We start from the raw sequence: 19,716 nt of genomic DNA, 5'->3' as shown, positions 1-19,716 counted from the left end.
AGGTTTTATTGAAGGCCAAGATTGCTTATTTCTTTGCTTCTTACAATGGGTCTAACCCAATATTGTAAATATAGCAAGTTGTTAATACATTTCTATAAATGACGAAATGGTAGTAATCTGAGACTTGCTTCTAACAAGCTGTAACTTGCTTATCTTCACTTACTCCATGTCGTGTGGGCATCATAATACTCTGTTCTGGCTCACTAGGTTTTTTGAACCCAGAATGAAACAATATGTAAAAATCCTTAGAAATATAATAAGTTAACTGAATTGTACCAGACAAATGGGAGTCATGTGTCATTTTCATTCTATGTCTTTTTAGATGAGTCATAGATCTGACTGAAAGAGCAAAATCTTTATTCATCTTATTGTATTTTCTCTTTCAAAAGATTAAAGTTTGAATTGTGTAATTTCCCATGTTCTGGTTTGAAATACTCAAAGCATCAACTTGTGATGATACAATGACACATTAAGCCCCTTCTTTTTTAATCAAAAAACTTATGTCAGTATTTGTAAATGAGATCACATGTTGGCCTAAATTATTAAAGCCATGCAGGATAAAACAGTGTCCTGGCAAATGAATTCCTTTATAAAAACCTTTATCTCCTCATGATGGTGATCTCAATTAGGGTTGTACAGCCCTTTCTATACCTAAAGCAGATCCAAACTGAAAATTTTATTACCTAAACCTATTCATTTTTCTTTCCTCTGTGTGAGGAAGAGAGGAGAAGAGGCAAAAGCAACAGAGAAAAGAAACTTCTATGCCTGTCACCATTTTACTCTCTCATCTGCTATGGGGCAATTCTGAATTAATTGCTTTCCCTGATATATTCTGAGGAGCAGGGGTGATCATGAGAAAGTCACTAGGTAGAGAAGAGAGAATGTCTGCTCTGGAGTTTCTGAATTTTAAGATACTAGGTCTTGGGCAACTGCCCCCTTTGCAACTATCAAAAGGCCTTTACAGAACTCAGTATAGTTCCATGTTCTGAATCAAACCAAGAAAGGTTTTAAATTCTCTGTTTTAAGGAAGAGAATAAGTTTAGAATACTGGGCCGATTAAGTAGGAATGATAACTTTCATTTCCTAGACACTGACAAACACCTCATAAAAATGTCGGATTTTAAAAAGTTTATCTGTTTGTTTGTTTAATTAATTTACTTTTGGGCCACACCTCACAGCACATGGGATCTTAGTTCCCTGACCAGGGATCTGACCTGTGACCCCTGCAGTGGAAGCATGGAGCCTTAACCACTGGACTGCCGGGGAGTTCCCTCTGATATTCTGTTTTACAGTTATACTAAATTAACTTTTGTAAGCACATAATTTTTCCTGATTATTCTTTACTACCTGATTTTTTTTTAACCTGATAAATGTTCATCAATGTTAAGTTTTTGGAGGACTGGTGGAAATAATGACCTAGGTCATTTTGCTTCATGACGCCTTACAAATGGTTACAACTGTTTGGTGTAGACTAATGAATATAATTCCGTGGCATGGAAAGATACTTGGAGCTCCCAAGAAAGGTTAACTGCAAAAGTTACTACTACCACTTTCTTGTTGTAGCTTAAGAACCGTTTCTAAGTAAGTCTAAAATGTACTATTTTGAAGCTGAGTGGAGGAAAAAAAAATATGGTGTTAGTGAAAAATCACATTTAGAAGCAAAGTTTAAAAAAAAAATTTAGAGGGCTTCCCTGGTGGCACAGTGGTTGAGAGTCTGCCTGCCAATGCAGGGGACATGGGTTTGAGCCCTGGTTTGGGAAGATCCCACATGCCACGGAGCAACTAGGTCCGTGAGCCACAACTACTGAGCCTGCGCGTCTGGAGCTTGCGCTCCGCAACAAGAGAGGCTGCGACAGTGAGAGGCCCGCGCACCCCGATGCAGAGTGGCCCCCGCTCGCCACAGCTAGAGAAAGCCCTCGTACAGAAACAAAGACCCAACACAGCCAAAAATAAATAAATAAAATTTAAAAAAATGGTTAAGATGATAAATTAAAAAAAATTTAGAATCATAATTGTTATACATGGTTTCTAGTGAAATCTAGTATAAGTAACATTTGTTTCCTCAGGCTTCAGAGCAGGAAATAAATACTCATGATCATGAATATCTTGCCTCATTCTGTTCTCTGAGCCATGTCTTTTGATAACTCTGTATTTGGACTCCATCACAGAAAAGGAGCTCCTTCATCAGGTACACTGTATGGGGAGACCAAATGCTGTTCATTGTTTCTCAGTTGTTGGAGCAGGATTTGACCCAACAAATACCTTGTTAAATACTTAATATGTGTCAGGCTCAATGTTAGATGCTAGGGATAGAGTAGTGAACAAGACAGACATGATGACTGCCTTTGTGGTACTTACTGGGGTCCCAGTTAGAGCTAAACTCATCCATGAGATAAGTGGGACCTTCTGGCAAGAACTCTTCTCCTTGCCTGGTGGCCGTCGTGCCTAGTCACATACACCCACATTTGCAGTGGGTACACAGCTTAGGTTCCCACTCTGGTCTCTTATTCCATAATTTGTTGACCTAATAAATTACACAATTTCTTGAGCTATAATAAATTACACATTTTCCAGTAAAGTATACTCTGAAACTGGCTTCTGATCTAGAGCAGTGGTAAACTCAAGTTCTTACTAGTGGGAAATCAAAGCTTAAATCTCTCCATGGTAGAGCAGACAGTAAGTTAATTATATTGTAAATTTGTGTACGATTGAGTTATCGAAGTGTACTTAGAATTTCTTATAGTTTCTAATGGGGAATTAGCTTAAATACTGGCTTATGTTGCCTAATAGATACCCATTCACCTAAATGAAACAAATCTCAAAGGGGCTAGAGATCATGCCTCACTAAGCAGCAACTTGGATAAAAGAGGTTTCCCCCACTAATTGCCTGAAAGTCTTTTAGGACAGTGATCAAGAAAAAATGATTCTTGGGACTTCCCCGGAGGTCCAGTGGTTAACACTCCAAGCTCTCAGTGCAGGGGCAAGGGTTTGATCCTTGGTCGGGGAGCTAAGATCCCACATGCTGCACGGTGTGGCCAAAACAAAACAAAAACACAAAAAGAAAAATGACTCTTTTAACAGAAAATTGTAATGCTGAAGAAGCAAAGCATTTGTATATGAAGTGATCGTTGTACGAGGGTAAAGGATAATCAGATAATAGATAAATTAATCTGTTACCTGTACATTAATCTGTACATTCTAAATGTTAATAGAATAGGCTGGACCTGCTATAAATCAGACTAGAATAGGCTGGATCTGCTATAAATCAGACTAGATGTCCAATCAGTTTGTAAAACATCAGTGCTACAGAAATGCTTATGAGGATCCCATTGGAGCCATGTTTCCCTGTGTCTTCAGAAAATCAGTCACATCCTTCAAAGGATCACTGATATGTAACTTTTTATTGAAAATGCAGAGTCTTTGGCCTTACCCAGCCCTATTGAATCAGGAACCCTGGGAGTGAGTCATCAGCCACCTGCACTTGTATACGTGTCTTCTGGGCAGTTCTTATGTACACTGAAACTTAAGTTCTTAGTTTCTAAACCTAGTCGATGAATCTTCGCCACTCCAACTTACAGTAAGATAAAATCTCCAAAGCCCTTGAGCTTGTTCCTTGTAGATTAGTAATGAAAGGAGAATCTGTTTTCCGCTAGTGTTGGGAACTTTTCCTCTTCTCGGGATTCCCTGAGCCAATCCATACCACCCATGGGACTTACAAAGCTTTTCACCTTGAAGCTTTAAGATGGTATTTCTCAAAGCATGTCCTGCATTTACCCAGCATCAAATTCACCCTGTGGGCAGATTGAATGCAGGTTCCGGGATCCCACCTGAGATTTTTTGGGTTAGGTTGTCTGATGATAAGATGAGGATCTATTTTTGTGTGTCTTCAGGGCTGTCAAGACCTGTTGAAGACGATTCCTGGGATTTGGATAATGACTTCACGGCGTGAACTGTCTCAACTTTTCCTCACCTTCATCTCCTATTCCCTTCCTCATGCTCACTTAAACTGTCATTGCCTGATGATATCCTGGCCTTTCAACTTGGTACCTTTGCATTTGCTGTTTGCTCTTCTATCTCTCTTCTCGGTGTGGCACATTCTTTCATACCCTGTGTAACATGTTTCAGTTGTGAAGATTTTTCCCATATCCATAGGCATTTTTCTTTTTTTTTTACTATTCCAGTTTCCCCAATATTGTTAATAGTTCACATATCAATTTGTGCTATAATTATAATAGTTCAATTTTTTTTCCATAAAGAATTTCCCCAGGACATGAGCTGCCTCATTTCTCTTTTTATATACCCTGTGTCCAGAATGCTGCGTGGCATGAATGATTTTCTTTCCACATATGCATCTATATTTCAACTCCCCTTGATTTTTTCTTTTTTCAGATGAATATATCCCAGACATCTGACTTGAAATTTTGAAACAGTTTCTTCACTCTCTCACTAATAGCTTGGTTATTTTCTGTGACTAGTGGAAAATTCTTTTTCCCTGTCAGGAAAATTCTTTTGCCTCATCAATGATCTCTTAGGAGACTTTGTAGAACATACGAAGGGAAAGCCACTTGTTACACATTTTCTTCTACTCTGGTTTTTACTTCAGGTCTCTGCTTGTACAAGATTGAGGCTTGTGCTAAGAACCGTGTTGTCCTTAGTTTAGGGAAAGCTAGGTGAGGCAAAACACGTCGGCCATCTTTCAAAACACGAAAGATAACAAGAAATCCCCAAACTGCCAATGAATGACATTTTCTTATTGTTTATAGATACTGAACTTAAAATAACAGGTTTGTTGCTATGTATACCTGTGATCAACCAGTTTAATAAGTATGTGAGGAAAACTAAGAAGAAGAAAATACAGATGAAATATTGCAGTTGACATATTGAAAGCATGTCTGGCCCTGTGACACATAAAATGACTTAACATGTAACTTTTCCTATTACTTGTACATGATGAATTGTTTCAGATTCTTCCTAACGAGTAATTTTATACACAGCCTCCCCAGAGTTCTGCAATCTGAGATTATCTCTAAATTAGGGACTGTAGGGCACTGAAATTCTAGGTAGCATATTGGAAAGTACACAGGATTTTCAGTTGGAGACTTCTTGCTTTTTTTTTCTTTTCTTTTTCATTCTGTGTGAGTTAAACTTATCCAAGGCTCAGTTTTCTTGGCAATAAATGTGGGACAAATTGTAAAACTCTCCTTAGAGGGGTGTTGTGTGCATTAAATAATAGGACACATGTGAACCTATGTGAACCTATCAGGGTCCTTCACCTGCTTGAACTTTGTGAGGCAGACTTCAGGTTGGTCGATCTTCATGTTCCTGTGGGAAGAAGTCATCCTTTTGGACCCGTATCTGGGGAAGAGCTGGAATCCAATGGCCTTGAGTATTACCTGCAGGGTTTTATGGCTCTGCTAAATTTTCTTGCAATTTGATTATGATCTGACATGCCTTTACTTCTCAAGTAGAACAGATTGTTCAAAAATCTGAAATTCTTTTAGTTAACCATTAGCTGGGAATCATGTGCCAGAAAGACTTCATGTTGAACCAGTAAGGGTTTTCTGGACACTGAAACTGACAATTGGAAGAAATCGTGGATCTGACTCTAAGGGTTCGTTTTGTAACTGGCTCTCATGGTCCCAGGAACATTATATGTGTCCCTTACAATTAAAAAATTTTTAAAAGCTAGATTCAGATACCAGCTAGATGCAAATACCAGTTACGTCCTTTTAATGCTTCATAAATGGTTGCACTTCACAATCATTTATCACTTTTTCTATGGCTTAATTTAACTTAGACCTTGGGTTATAATATTCAGTTTAATATAATCTAATACTCTTATTAAAGAATACTGAATTAGAATAAAAGTGCTGTTCCATGTTTCACTTAGTCTATTTCTTAATCCTTCAGTGAATTTAATCCTTGTGAATTTCATGTGTTTTTTTTAAACACTGTTTCACAGAGACCCTTGTGTTTTTGTTTCCTGACCATTTTGTAAGTTGCAGAAAAGTATTTCTGTACCGTAGTAGCAATTCCTTATCGCCTGCTTCTCAACCCTTCCCACTGAAAGGCTCATCTCTTGATGGGCTTTAAATGGTTTTCATGCCTTTATCAACAATTCCTGCTGATAGTGGTAGTTACATTATGTTTTCTTTGTGCTCATTACGATCAGCATTTCCTCCTTTGCTATACATGAAATTTTGGTCCATTTTTGAATGGTACAGTTAATTACATTTTAAATGCTTAAGCAACATCTACATAAGGTGAACGAGGCAAGATGTCAGGGGAGCGAGAGTAAGAAATCTTTAATTTCTACCACTAATGCTCCTGTTGGAAATATTTTTTCTATTGATAAAATGATTTCTGTGTATTAGATGAAACTCAACCAGGTAGCATCAGAAAAGTATGATTCCCTCCTTCTTTCCCCTAACGAAGCATTTATAAAACTCTTTGGACCTCTCCCAGAGGGAGTTGAAGGAGACCTATTTTGTGTATTTGGAAAACCATAATGCCACTATTTTAAAAATAATAAATGGTGTGTTCGGTAATATAAGAGCTGAAATAGTAGATCTATAGAAGCACTTTTCAATCTGTGAACAATTAAGCGAAATACTGAGCAATTACAAATCAGCTAATTTTTTTTTTCTACGACAAAAAGTAAATGGTCATTGGAGTTGTATGAAATGTAGATCAAAATGTAATGTAGAAGGGGCTCAGCAACAAACAGAACTGGCTAACAAAAGAGGAAGAAGGAGGTATTCAGGACAGGACCGGGTCATGACTTAGCCACGTCATTATCCGAGCACAGGAGGGACCGAAGAGTTAGAGAAGGCTACATACAGTGCAGTGGATATTTTAATTTTACCTTGGTGACAGTGGGGTTAAATTTGTAAATGTGTTCTAGTGCACTTTTTAATATGTATTGTTAAATAAAATTGAGTCTTGGCTGAAGAAACTGGCTAGTAGAGCAGAAGGATGTAGTTGTGGTGATCGGGCTACTCAACACAAGGTCAGGGAGCAGAGCCTACTCTAGTCCACTCTGGGTGAGCAAAGATGAGCCAGAAAACCTTCACTGGACTAGAGGAAAGTGGATGCAGGGGCTCAGAAACAGAGATGCTCCTAATGCATGTAGATGGAGCCCCAGATAGCAGCTCGCCACGATCTGCGTGGGAACTGGCTGGGAAAGTGTGTGTGTGGGGGGAGGTGTGACATAAAGGCAGGAGTGAGTTCTCACAACTGGGAGAACGAGGCTGGAGAGTTGACTTTTTCAGGAAACCTAATATTGGGTAAAAGAAGTCTTCTCTACTTCCTTTTTTCTCTTTGAACTTTTACCCTCTTTCTTTCAAATCTTCCATAGCTTCCTAAAACTTCTTTATGTTAACTTGTTGAGGAAAGACAAGGGAAGAAGGAAAACCAGGACCTTTGAAGGGGGAATTGGATCAGCAAGTGTGAGGCTATAAATGTGTTAGCACCCTCTCAGGCATACCTAACTCCAAGCCCTGGGGCACCAGATTCATTCCAAGAAAGAAATAACGGTCAGGAGGTAGGGACTGATACATTTTAATTTAAAATAGTTGGAGAAGAACTAAACCATCTCCAGTGTACCAGAAGTATCCTTTAGCTGATGATAAAATTATAAAAAGGATGAGCAAGACTTTTGCCTTCTTACTAAGAAAAGGCAGTATGAGGGTACCCAACTAATATTCGCCCCCTACATTCAGGGTAGATGTCCGCCTGCATGGGAGGTGGTCTACACAGTGTGAGAGGTGAGGGGCCTCTGACACTGACTGGTTACACAACATTACTTGTGGTCTTGGGAGCTATTACAGTAAAAGACAAACACACAGTAAACCTACTCGTAAGCTGTTGATGCTGACATAAAATTTATCAAAATGTTGATGTTGAAACAGTACTCTCTAAAATTGTCCTTGAACTTGGGATCATTCAGAATCGTGTCTACAAAAACTTCACGTGGTTGGATTAAAAATAACTTAAAGTGTGTGGTAATAGCTCTCTGATGGAGATACTAGATGGGATAAGCGCATTTTATTCTCATATATTGGTGTGCAGCAGATTCTCTTCAGGGAAGCACATCTATAGAGTAGCTGTAACGTTTAAGATACTCTGGAGGCGGATAAAAAGGAATTTAATTCCTCTATTTGAGTAGTTATTTCAAAACACGGTCATGGAAACAGATTTCCAAAAAAGTTGTCTTTGAAGTAAATTAGAAATGTTATCGCGGCCTGATGCTAACCATGGGGGCTTCAGACATAACCTTTCATCTTGGGAAGTACATTAAGGAAAAGCATTTAAAATAGTAGTCCGGTTGCTCTTGAAGCTCATTACCCTTTTGGGTTGTTCTGTATTACTTAGGGTGTCATGTTTAGGACCTTAGAAGAAAATTCTGTAGGAATTATCAAGGTGATGATGATATAATTTCATATTTATACACTAGCTATTTTTAAAATGGGCATGAATTAATTTACAGAAAGAGTCACATATATTTAAAAAGTAGTTAAAATATATACAAAAAAGCTGCACCTGTCTTTTGAAGGTGAAATTAGTATTATACTTGTAATTATTAGAGGGGAAAAGTTGGTCTGAGCTGTACAACAACCAGAGAAAAGTTAGGTTTCATAAATAACTGTTCAAATAAAAAGAGAAACTCAACCTTTTGAAAATTTTTTCCTCATTTTTATTTATTTATTTATATTTTTTTTGTGGTACACGGGCCTCTCACTGTTGTGGCCTCTCCCATTGCGGAGCACAGGCTCTGGACGCGCAGGCTCAGCGGCCATGGCTCACGGGCCCAGCCGCTCTGCGGCATGTGGGATCTTCCCAGACCGGGGCACGAACCCGTGTCCCCTGCATCGGCAGGCGGACTCTCAACCACTGCGCCACCAGGGAAGCCCTTTTCCTCATTTTTAAATCCTAAAAAAATATTACACATAACATAGGATCTTAGAAGACACATGCAGCATTTTAACCAGGTCTCCAAGAGAAATTCAATAGCAAATGGACATTTTGTTGTTGTTATAATCAATCCCAGATTTTTCTGCAGTGTTCAGCGAATGGCTTTCTAATGTACCTTAATTCAAGGATAGAACTTAGGACATCTAGCTATGTGCTTCTCTGGATTTTCTATTAGATAATTTTCTGTAAATGTACTGACTTTCAGCTGGCCTTAGGAGAAGTGGCAGAGAAGAAGCAGTGCGAGGCTATGCTCTGAAGTGAGACCTTGTGCTGTGTGTGGGGCTGAGAGCAGCCCTGCCTCCTTAGGGATCGCTGTGACAGTCTTGCCTCACCTCACTCCAATTTATTTTCCACATGAAATAGATCAGAGTGAGGTTCACTCTCACCTCCAATCTATTTTCCACGCGACTACAAGCATCTCACATTCAAATGGGACAATTTTGGTGACCTGTTGAACATTCTTTCATGGTCTCCCTGGGACTTCATGTAAGGAGGAGCCCTTTATGGCTTCTGCCCTCTTCTCCAGGGGCACCTCTTCCCATCCCTCCCCTCCCTGTCTGCTTGAAGTTGGGGCTGCAGCTACATGGAAGAGACACAAGCTATTCCTTGAATTTGTGTGTGCTTTCCTCCTGCCTGGAAATGGCTTACCTCCTCGACTTGCTTGGCAGACCTCTCCTCTTATTGATTCCTTCAAAGATACACACTGATCAGGAGATGACTTTGAGCTCCTCTACTCTCTTCTGTGCAAACCCCCACTACTTTGTGTCTGCTTATATCACAGCACTGTTTGAACCTCTGCTTTCCTAACCTACGTCTCCAGCTAGAATATGACCCCCCACGGCGGGACCCGTCATCTTTCCTTGGTATAGGCTATACCTCCCCAACATCTGGCGTAGTATGTGCTCAGTATGTTTTTCAGAACTGAACTAATCTTGGTGATCTTTGAATTTCTAACAGTGGTACGAGAGTCTGTCGCATAATACCTGCTCAAAAGGTGGGGCATTCGTTGAAGGAATGGAGGTTGTTGATGCAATTAAAAAATGTTTTTCATGCAAGTCTGATATACTGATAGAAAAATGGAAAATTCTAATCTCTTTTCATAGCAGAACAGAGAGCTAACTTGCGAGCAAAGGCCAGTGGAATTATTAAACTGTCTGGGTATTTGGTTGAGGCTCCAGAGGTGAGTACAGTCTGGAAAATGAAAAGCACCCCCTGCACAAAGGATCGTCATCCTCATTCCTGCGGAATGGCTTCTTGTCAGCAACACTGATGTATGTGACGTTAGTAAACAGGTCTCTGAGCCCAGTGTTTGAGAGTGACAAAATTCATAATATCTTTGATCTTGACTTAGTGCTTCTAAAATACAGCTTTGCATTTGTTGTTCAGGAAAGTCTGAAAGACAGCTGACTCCAGACAAAATTCAGTTTCGCTTCTGGAAGAAAGTAAGGCGCTTTTTTGAGAGAGTCCACAGCACTGAAATATTATTTCCATACTTGTCATCCTTCGCAGAAGCTGGAGCCAACGTGAACTTGTGCTGTACCATTATTTAAATTACATAAATATAAATGTTTAAATTATATAATGGTATAGCACACTCATTAAATTCCACATTGGGAAGAATAAAGGCTTCTGACTTGTTCTGCGGGAGGATCCCTACAGATTGTCAACCGGGAGTGGGAGGTAGAGTGTCAAAGGAGGGTTTCCTGGAATCTTGTGAGTCTGCCCTAGCTTGCCTTGCAGAAAGCCAAGCCCAAAAGCCATAACGCCTTCTAGGTAATTGCAAATTGGCTGCGTTTTGGAAGAAAAGTTTGACATTTTCAAAGCAGGAAATCAGATAACTTGACATGATTTTACAAGGCAAATGATTAATAAACTAGTCTTACTGTTGTGTTGAAGCTCCGTTAAGATAGCCAAAAGAAATAAAGATGATCTGTGAGGAAACACGGATAGATTTATCACACTAACCTTCTTGTACGTGTGCCTAGTTACATACAATCTTGCTCCAAGCAGGCTCAGCTCTGACAGCCCCTAACCAAGGTGGAGAACAATATGTAATATTTTTCTAGGAATATATTAGGAAACTAGTTTTCTAAATACAGGAACCTCTCTCCAAGTCAGCTATTGGTTGTTAAAGTTGGATTCAGAGATGGGAAAACAGCTTGATAAGTAAATCCAAATAAAGTCAACAGTCTTCTAAAAAGATATTTCTATTTCAGTTTATTTAATATTTTTGAAGAAAGGCACTGTCAGTTGATAAGTTTTCCACTGAACTACAATATTGCAGAGGCGGTACTGGGTTCCAGAGTTACATTTAAAAAATACTACAGTCTTTGACATTCACTAAGCTAGACTCATGTCTTTTTCTTGCCCCTCCAGTCATCATGCTTTCTTCCAGAACCTAAGATTTCCTTTTAGCTAATAGAGAACTACCAGGGAGCCTCACGGAAAAGCCTCTTTCTCTCCTCAAGTAGATCCCCATGCTTCATGCCATTTCAGCCACTAATCCTATTTCTCAGTTTTCATAGTAGTTTGGTATTCAGATAAATAATTCACATTGATGGAATAGGGCCTGGCAACAGATTCTCTTCCATGTTATTACCCAATACATGCCAACTGAAGATACCATTAGAATTATTTCTTTAAGACATTGTATGTTGAGCTTCCCTGGTGGCGCAGTGGTTGAGAGTCCGCCTGCCAATGCAGGGGACACGGGTTCGTGCTCCGGTCCGGGAAGATCCCACATGCCGCGAAGTGGGTGGGCCAGTGAGCCGTGGCCGCTGAGCCTGCGCGTCCAGAGCCTGTGGTCCGCAACGGGAGAGGCCATAACAGTGAGAGGCACGCGTACCGCAAAAAAAAAAAAAAAAAAAAAAAAGACATTGTATGTTTTTCATTCTGTAGCAAGCTGGTAGGAGGAAAATACTTAGGCAGGCACGCACTTATGATACACTGTGTTATAGTTCTAAGTAGTTATCTAGAGAGAGGCTGTGCCTGGGTGAGTAGCTTATACCAGCCATGATATGAAGTGACCACATAATTTGTTGTATAAAATGGGAAATTTTTGAGAGTAAAGGAGATGCTATTAATAATTATGCTGGACAGAAGAAGTAAACTGACTGGCCTGGGCAAACAAATGGGATATAGGTTGACCTTCTGTCCAGATGGAAGGCAGGCATTTCTTTTATTCTATCATTATAAATTCTTTTTCTATCATGATAATTTTGAGCTTAAGGAATAAAAGTGTACCCCTTTATTTGCCTACTGTGTTTCTGGATTGGAAGCCAGGCTTGTAAAGCATATGTCAAATAATTGATGAACTTGTAAGAAGACCCTGTATGTCTAAACTAGACATTTTTTGGCTTTAACACTTATACAGTTTTATTGCACATACATATACATATGTGAAGTTAGGCAGTTTAGTGGAAATAGCTAGACCTTTGGAGTCTGAAGAACCTTTGTTCAAATCTTTATCACCCTCTAGGTGGGTGACTATATGGACAAATTACAGTGCTTTGCTTGTAAAATGGTGCAAAAATACCTACTGTGTCAAGATTAGTTCAATGCCAGAAATATACAGCCTTCCATAATAACCATTATTATAGTTGATACACATATCTAACTTCACTCTGATGCTATCGATATTGAAAGACGTGGGAATAAGGTACCTTCTCCAAAGATGTGTAAACCAAATGAAGCTCCCCAACCTGCTAAAGATGGTTGCAAGTGTGAAACAGTGTTTTCAAGAAAATCTCACTTGCCTGACAGACGGCTTTGGCATTGGCCATGTTTGAGTTGAAACAATTCACTTTCAGTCTGGCAGAATTGAAACTATACTACAGCTGGCTTGGGAAAATGTATCATCCTCATCATACCAAAAACAATAACGTTCATTACAAAATAGACCCTTACCATTTCCCTTGAAAAAGAAGTAGGGTGGAGGACAACTAACTGGATTTTTGCACGTATCCAACTTTGTGTGTGAACAATCTTGCAGTGGTCTCACAAGATAGTTTGGCTAATGCAGAGTATTACACCTATTTCTTAACGGGGTCAGCTGGGCAGGGAATTGCTATGCACATTAATCCTCAAATACGGAAAACACAAGATATTCAGAATACGGCAAAGTATAATCTTTTTGTCTAGCTCTGAAAAAAGATTCTGAATTAATATATCAAATATTATTTTCATTCTTATCCTACATATGATGTATAGTTACAGTATTATACTTAACTGATGTATATGATTCTCATGAGAGAATTGAACATTTTCTGTAATAGAGCATCCTATATGCCATGCTTAGAAGGGTCTCACAGTAATTAAAGAGAAGATTTCGCATACATAATGCAATGATCCTCACACTTAAGCAGGTGTTAGAATTCCTTGTGAGGCTTATTGAAACACAAATTATTCAACAACTGTTGGTGAGACATCTGGATATTCACATGCAAAAGAATTATATATGTATCTCACATTATATATAAAAAATCAAAATATATGAGCTGAAATTATAAAAACACTTAGAATAAACCATAGGCATAAATCTTTTTGATCGTCTGTTAAGCAGTAGTTCCTTAGACAGGATACCAAAAGCATAAATAATAAAAGAAAAAAGAAACTGAATATCAAAATTAAAAACATGTATGCTTCAAAAAACACTATAAAGAAAATGAAAAGACAGCCCATAGAATGGAAAAATTTTGCAAGTCTAATCGTATCTAATGTGTATCTAATAAGAGGCTTGTAGCTAGAATAAATATAACTCACTAAAAAGACAACCCAATTAAAAAATGGACAAAGAACTTGAAGAGACATTTCTCCGGAGAAGAAATACAAATAACCAATAGGCACGTGAAAAAATGTTCAACATCATTATCCATCAGGGTAATGCTAATCAAAAACACAATGAAATACCACTTTATACCCACTAGGATGTCTAGAATGAAAGTCAGGTAAGAGGTATCAGCAAGGACGTGGAGAAATGAGAGCCCTCCTACGCTTCTGGTGGAAAAGTAAAATGGTGTACCTTCTTAGGGAAAGAGTCTGGCAGTTCCTCAAAAGCTTAAACAGCATACGATCCAACAATTCTACTCCTAGATATATATATACTAAAGAAAGAGGAAAGTATATCCATACAAAAATTTGTACATGAAAGTTTATAGCAGCATTACTCATAATAGCCCAAAAGTGGAAACAATCCAATTGTCCATCAACTGATGGATAAATTAAATGTGGTATATCCATACAATGGAATATTATTTAGCAATAAAAAGAAATGAAGCTCTGATGCATGCAGCAACAGGAATGAACCTTGAAAACATTATGTTTAATGAAGTCACAGGAGACCACATATTGTCTGATTTTATTTATAATAAATGTGCAGAAAATATTAATCTGGAGTCAGAAAATACATTTGTGGCTGCCTAGGGGTAGGAGGATGAAGGGATTTGAGGGGTTGTGATTTAGGGCCTTGCAGGGTTTTTTTATTTCTTCAGATAATAGAAATGTTCTAAAATTGTGTTAATTGTACAACTTTGTACAGTATCATAAAAGCCATTGAATTGTATACTTTATTTTTTTTAAGTTTTTTTTTTTGATGTGGACCATTTTTAAAGTCTTTATTGAATTTGTTATAATACTGCTTCTGTTTTGTTTTGTTTTTTTTTGGCTGCAAGGAATGTGGGATCTTAACTCCTCAACCAGGGATCAAACCCACACCCCCTGCATTGGAAGGCAAATTCTTAACCACTGGACCACCAGGGAAGTCCCGAATTGTATATTTTAAATGAGTGAATTGTATGGCATGTGACTTATATCTCAAAGCTGTTTATAAACACACACACACACACACACACACACACACACACACAAACTGTTTGAGTTCACCTCTGTGGACTCTGAGTTGGTATGTGTGAAGGGTAGTCTGAGAATTTACACATGTGGTATTGCCAATGATGCTGGCCCAGAGACCACACTCTGAGAAGCACTGCAGTAGAGATTTATAACCTTGGCTGCTTAATAGGATCACCAGGGAGCTTGAAAAATTCTGGATGCCCAGGATTAAGTCTCTAGGGAGTAGGGCCCAGGTGATTCAAACCAATGTGCAATAAAGTATGGAACCCCTGACAAATGAACACCAGTAGTCATGGGAGAGAATGGGCAAAATAGGTAAGGAACAAAGGTCTGGAGTCCCAGGTCACAAATTGGTGCCTTATAGATGACAGTATTCTGAAGAGCCTCCACTTACATCTAATTCTCCTAAGAAAATAAATAATTCAAACTGGGTTGATAAATATGTTGACATTCCAACTCTCCCTTGGAGCACTTAAATATCTCAAATGCAAATAAAATCCAATACATTCTGAAGGTACATACTTAAAGGTGCTCCAAATTCTTTTCATTGTAGGAATTTAAGATCCTACAGGGACTGTTTCTTATGTAAGAGCTCCAACACCAGAACGGTACCCGATTCTGCTGTTTTTCTTATCATATAAACAAATATACTCCTTAATTCTTAAAAAAAAAAAATTAAGCAAGAAAATTGAAAGCAGTTACAGGTATTAATTACTATCATGCTCATTATCATAATTTTCCAGATGCTCAGCCCCGGTATGCCGCACAAACAAAGGTGTAGTCAGACTGTACAGGCACTCAGTTGGCTTGGGAGCGGCAAGCCGGAAAGCCAGCACAGGCAGTAACGAATTCCAAGAACATGGGGCTGAGGCAGAGTTTGGCACTCAAACCTAGTATGAAGGAACAGTTAGGGCATGACATTTAGCCGAGCAGATGGGAGCGAGCAGGCGAGTTAGCACGGTAGCAGAAGTAGTATACAAAGACTTCGCCAGGGAGAGTCCTGCCAGCCCTCTGCTCAGGTTAAGAAGGCTTTCTCCTGTGGGTTTGCAGGGCCAAGCAAGACTCAGTTCTGTAAGTGCAGAGGAATGCAGTGGGAGGTCAAGTGCTCTGGAGAGTCCCCAGATTGCCCCAAGCTCCTCTTAGCCACACCTTTGCCATTACTTCCAAGGCTGGTCTTCTGCCAGTCCATAGTTGGACTGAAAGCACAAGAAAAACATCATCCTCCCTGTGGAGTTGACTAACACCTGATATTTACCTATAGAACTTGATCATGGAGTGTTTTGAAGTGTTCAACTTCTTTTAATTCCTGCAGTTTGGTAAATCAGGTGTCAGTTTCCTCATAGTCCCAAGGATTAGTTACATCGATTGTTCACTGGATCAAGGGCTTAAATATCAATTTGAAGCCAGAAAAAAAAATTAGCCAGATATTCCCACTCTCGTCCGCTTCCCTCTGAACTTGAACCATTTGTTTACTTTCCATGATGTCATCTGTTCTCTGCTATTTCTGGGGTTACCACATAGATCTGTATAACAATGGAAATACTCAGCTATTCTTGATTTAGCTTAATGTGTGCATTTCTCTCTCAGAATATTCTTCGTACACTTGTTTGCCCCAGATTTTTTCAGACTCTAAATACCTACAAGCAGGCACACTCTTAGAATGGTAAATCCTAAATGGTGTTAATATCAACAGGCCTGGTCATAATAACTTTAAAGTAAATCCAGATTTGCCACAAAAACATGGATTCTCAGAAGGCAGATGATAAATATCTATTAGGTTGAGGATTTCATTCACTAAATAGCCTGAAGGTAAATAATAACTATCTACAATTTGCTTTTGTCTGTTATATTGTTTAGGATCCTTTTTCCCATACTTGGGGCTTCACTAGATAATTAATTTGAGCCAGCCCAGGAGAAAACTGGGGGAACACCTAATGGAGTCTTCTTGTGCATATGGGTCAGACTAGTAATCTAAACTCAAAGTAGAGACATTTTCAGATTCTCCTGCAGGATTTTGAGAATCTTAATAAACCTAAGATTTAAAATATGCATAATTAAAGAGAAAATATCCCTGATAATCTTATTTTAAGAAATTATTGATGTTTGGAATCTTCTCTCTCTGAAGACCATTCTCTCTCACTCTGTCTTCTATTTTCCAAAGCTTCTTGAATTAATGAGAATTCAAAGCTATGGTATATACATAGAATAAACATCAAATGTGTTTTATGTGAAATAGGTATAAAACTGGGTTAAAAGCTTCAAATATACCATATGACATGTAAATTAGCATAATGATGAATACTGTGGCCTTCACCAACTGCTTGAAGGCATTTCTCTGAAAGGAAGAGGAAAACTGGCAACTAGATTGTAATTGTTAAAAAGCTTTCTAAGAAGTAGGTTTACTTGCACAGATGAGCAGAGATTAAAGAAACACATGAGGCTTGTGTGACGTCACCTTCCTTCCATTGCTGCTCTAGGAAGTAGTGACTCTTGGTTGACCAGAGATCACAATGAGAGGAGAAAAGCATTGATGAAAGTATCAGGGGTTCTCGTTCTGACTTGATGCTTCATGATTACGTGCTAAATATTTAAACTGATTTTATACAGGGAGCACAGTGGGGTCAGCTAAACTGTTTCTTAAATTCTTGTTTTAGATCCCATGTTTTGCAAAAGTCTTGTGAAATACAATTTTTGTCTGCTGATTCCTTTGTTACACTAGTTGTTTGTACGGAGAGATTATATGATTTTACTTAGTGTAAGCTATTTCTAAATGAATATTGGAAAGTATGACAAAAGTGAGGTATAGATGTGTAGGCAGTTGACTTTTTAAATGGAGAAAACAAATAAAAAATAGTGACTGTATTTTTGCATAGTATTTTGTTTTCCCAACCAGAGGCTCACTCTTGGATCAGAAGAAATGTAGGGATATTAATTTTCTTTTTTGAGGTTGAATAAATTATAGTGAAAATTAATGGTACTAATAACAATCAGGGATTTTGAGGGGAAAAAGGCTTCAATGGTAGAATATCCTAAGGACTCAAGAAATAACTAGTTGCAAAGTTTTTGACAAAGGACGATGAAATAATGGAGTATTTGTCTGGCATTCATTCATTCATTTAGTCAGTTAGTGTCTATTGAGCTGCTATTAAAGGCAAGTTCTAGTCAAACCTTCCTTATTTTATAGAAGAGGAAATTAAGGTACCAAGCAGTTAAATATAGGCATATCATATAAACTGATACATTTACAGTTTAAAAACTGTGTCCATTATAATCAATTAATGTTTATGCAATTTTGAGTCAGGGTGTTATCTAGATTTTGAAGATGGAGACATCAAAGTTCTCAAGGCTAGCGTTAACTAAAACTAAGCAGTTGTTTAAAAGTACAGCTGTGATTAAATTTAGGACTTATGACACTGTTAATCATTTACCCACACTTGTTGTGAGTTTACCATGTATCAAGGCATACCACAAATAGCGAGGAACAAAATATATTTTCTGAGTTCAAGAAGCTAGCAGGAGAAAGGGACTAGTATATAGGTATCATCCCTTAGTGTGATAAGTCATACAGTAGAGCTACTGAGTGTTATAGAGAACAAAGGATGAGCGACTCCACCCTATCCAGAGGCCAGGGAAGGATTCCAGGGTCTGCAAGTCACATCTATACCAAGAGCTGAAGGTTGAGAGGTGTGGTGTGGAGTATCTGTGGGTTTTTGTGGGGCAGTGTCCAGGCAGAGCAAATAGCAAGTGGGAACGAAACCTAATTTGGGTGGAGAAGTTGAGGACAATTCAGTATGGCTAGAACACAGAGTTGGAGGTAAGAAGTTTTAAAAGACGTGGCTTAACGAGCATGATTGAGTTTTATGAAGGCCTTTAAGCCATGTTACACAGCTGGGACTTTATTCTACTTCCAGTTGGTTAAAAATAAAAATATTCTAAGCAGGGAGTGACAGGATCGAAACATATTACTGACATGTCTTGCTGTTTGGCCTTAAAAGTTGCTCAGATAGATGGTTACTGCAAGATCTAACCTAGACTAGGATATAGTTACAGGAATCAGAAAATTGGAGACATAAAAGAAAATTAGGTTGTCAAAATGGCATAACTGTAAGATTGATTTCATATGAAAAGAATAGGAGAAGGGTAACAGTTGTTTAATTAGAAGAACCAAGTGTTTTCAAAACTGACCTATCTCTCCAGTCCACGTCCCCTCCTATTCCAAGCTACCTACACGTATCTATGGGTGACTAGAGAAGTAGTTTTCTGTCTGGGCTGCTCATTCCCATATTTTTCCCCTCTTCAACCGGTTCACTTTTTCCAGAGTGACCTTTTCAAAACATCTGATCGTACCGGTCTCTATTCATAACTCTTCACTTTTGCTCTTAAAGGTCAAAATCCTTTAAAGCCTTGCAGGGTTAAGCACTGTCTCTCTCCAGATGAAATATCAATCTCATCTCTCCCTTTCCCCCACTCAGTATGCTTTAGCCACAATAACCTTCCTTCAGCTCCTGAAATATGACACAGTCCATCTACCCTTAAGCATTTACACATGTGGTTTCCTCAGTCTGGTGCTCTCCCTCCTTTTCTTTAATTCTCTAGGTAATTCTTTGCCATCTTTTTTTAACATTTATGTTAACTCTGGGGCCTTTTTGTTTGCTTTCTAATGAGCCTAAAATATCAGTACAGTAGCACATGTGGAAGGTTAATTAATACAAATAATGGGATTGAGGTGCTCAAACTCTTTTTTTTGGCCACACCGCATGGCATGTGGGATCTTAGCTCCCTGACCAGGGATGGAACCCGTACGCCCTGCAGTGGAAGAGCAGAGTCTTAAGCACTGGACCACAAGGGAAGTCCCAGTTCTTTGCCATCTTGTATTAGTTTAAATCTCTCTTCCTC

The sequence above is a fragment of the Pseudorca crassidens genome, chromosome 8 (assembly GCF_039906515.1).
Source record: "Pseudorca crassidens isolate mPseCra1 chromosome 8, mPseCra1.hap1, whole genome shotgun sequence".
NCBI classification, from domain to species: Eukaryota; Metazoa; Chordata; class Mammalia; order Artiodactyla; family Delphinidae; genus Pseudorca; species Pseudorca crassidens.
The sequence above is the reverse complement of the archived record's forward strand: the minus strand, read 5'-3'. Positions refer to the sequence as shown.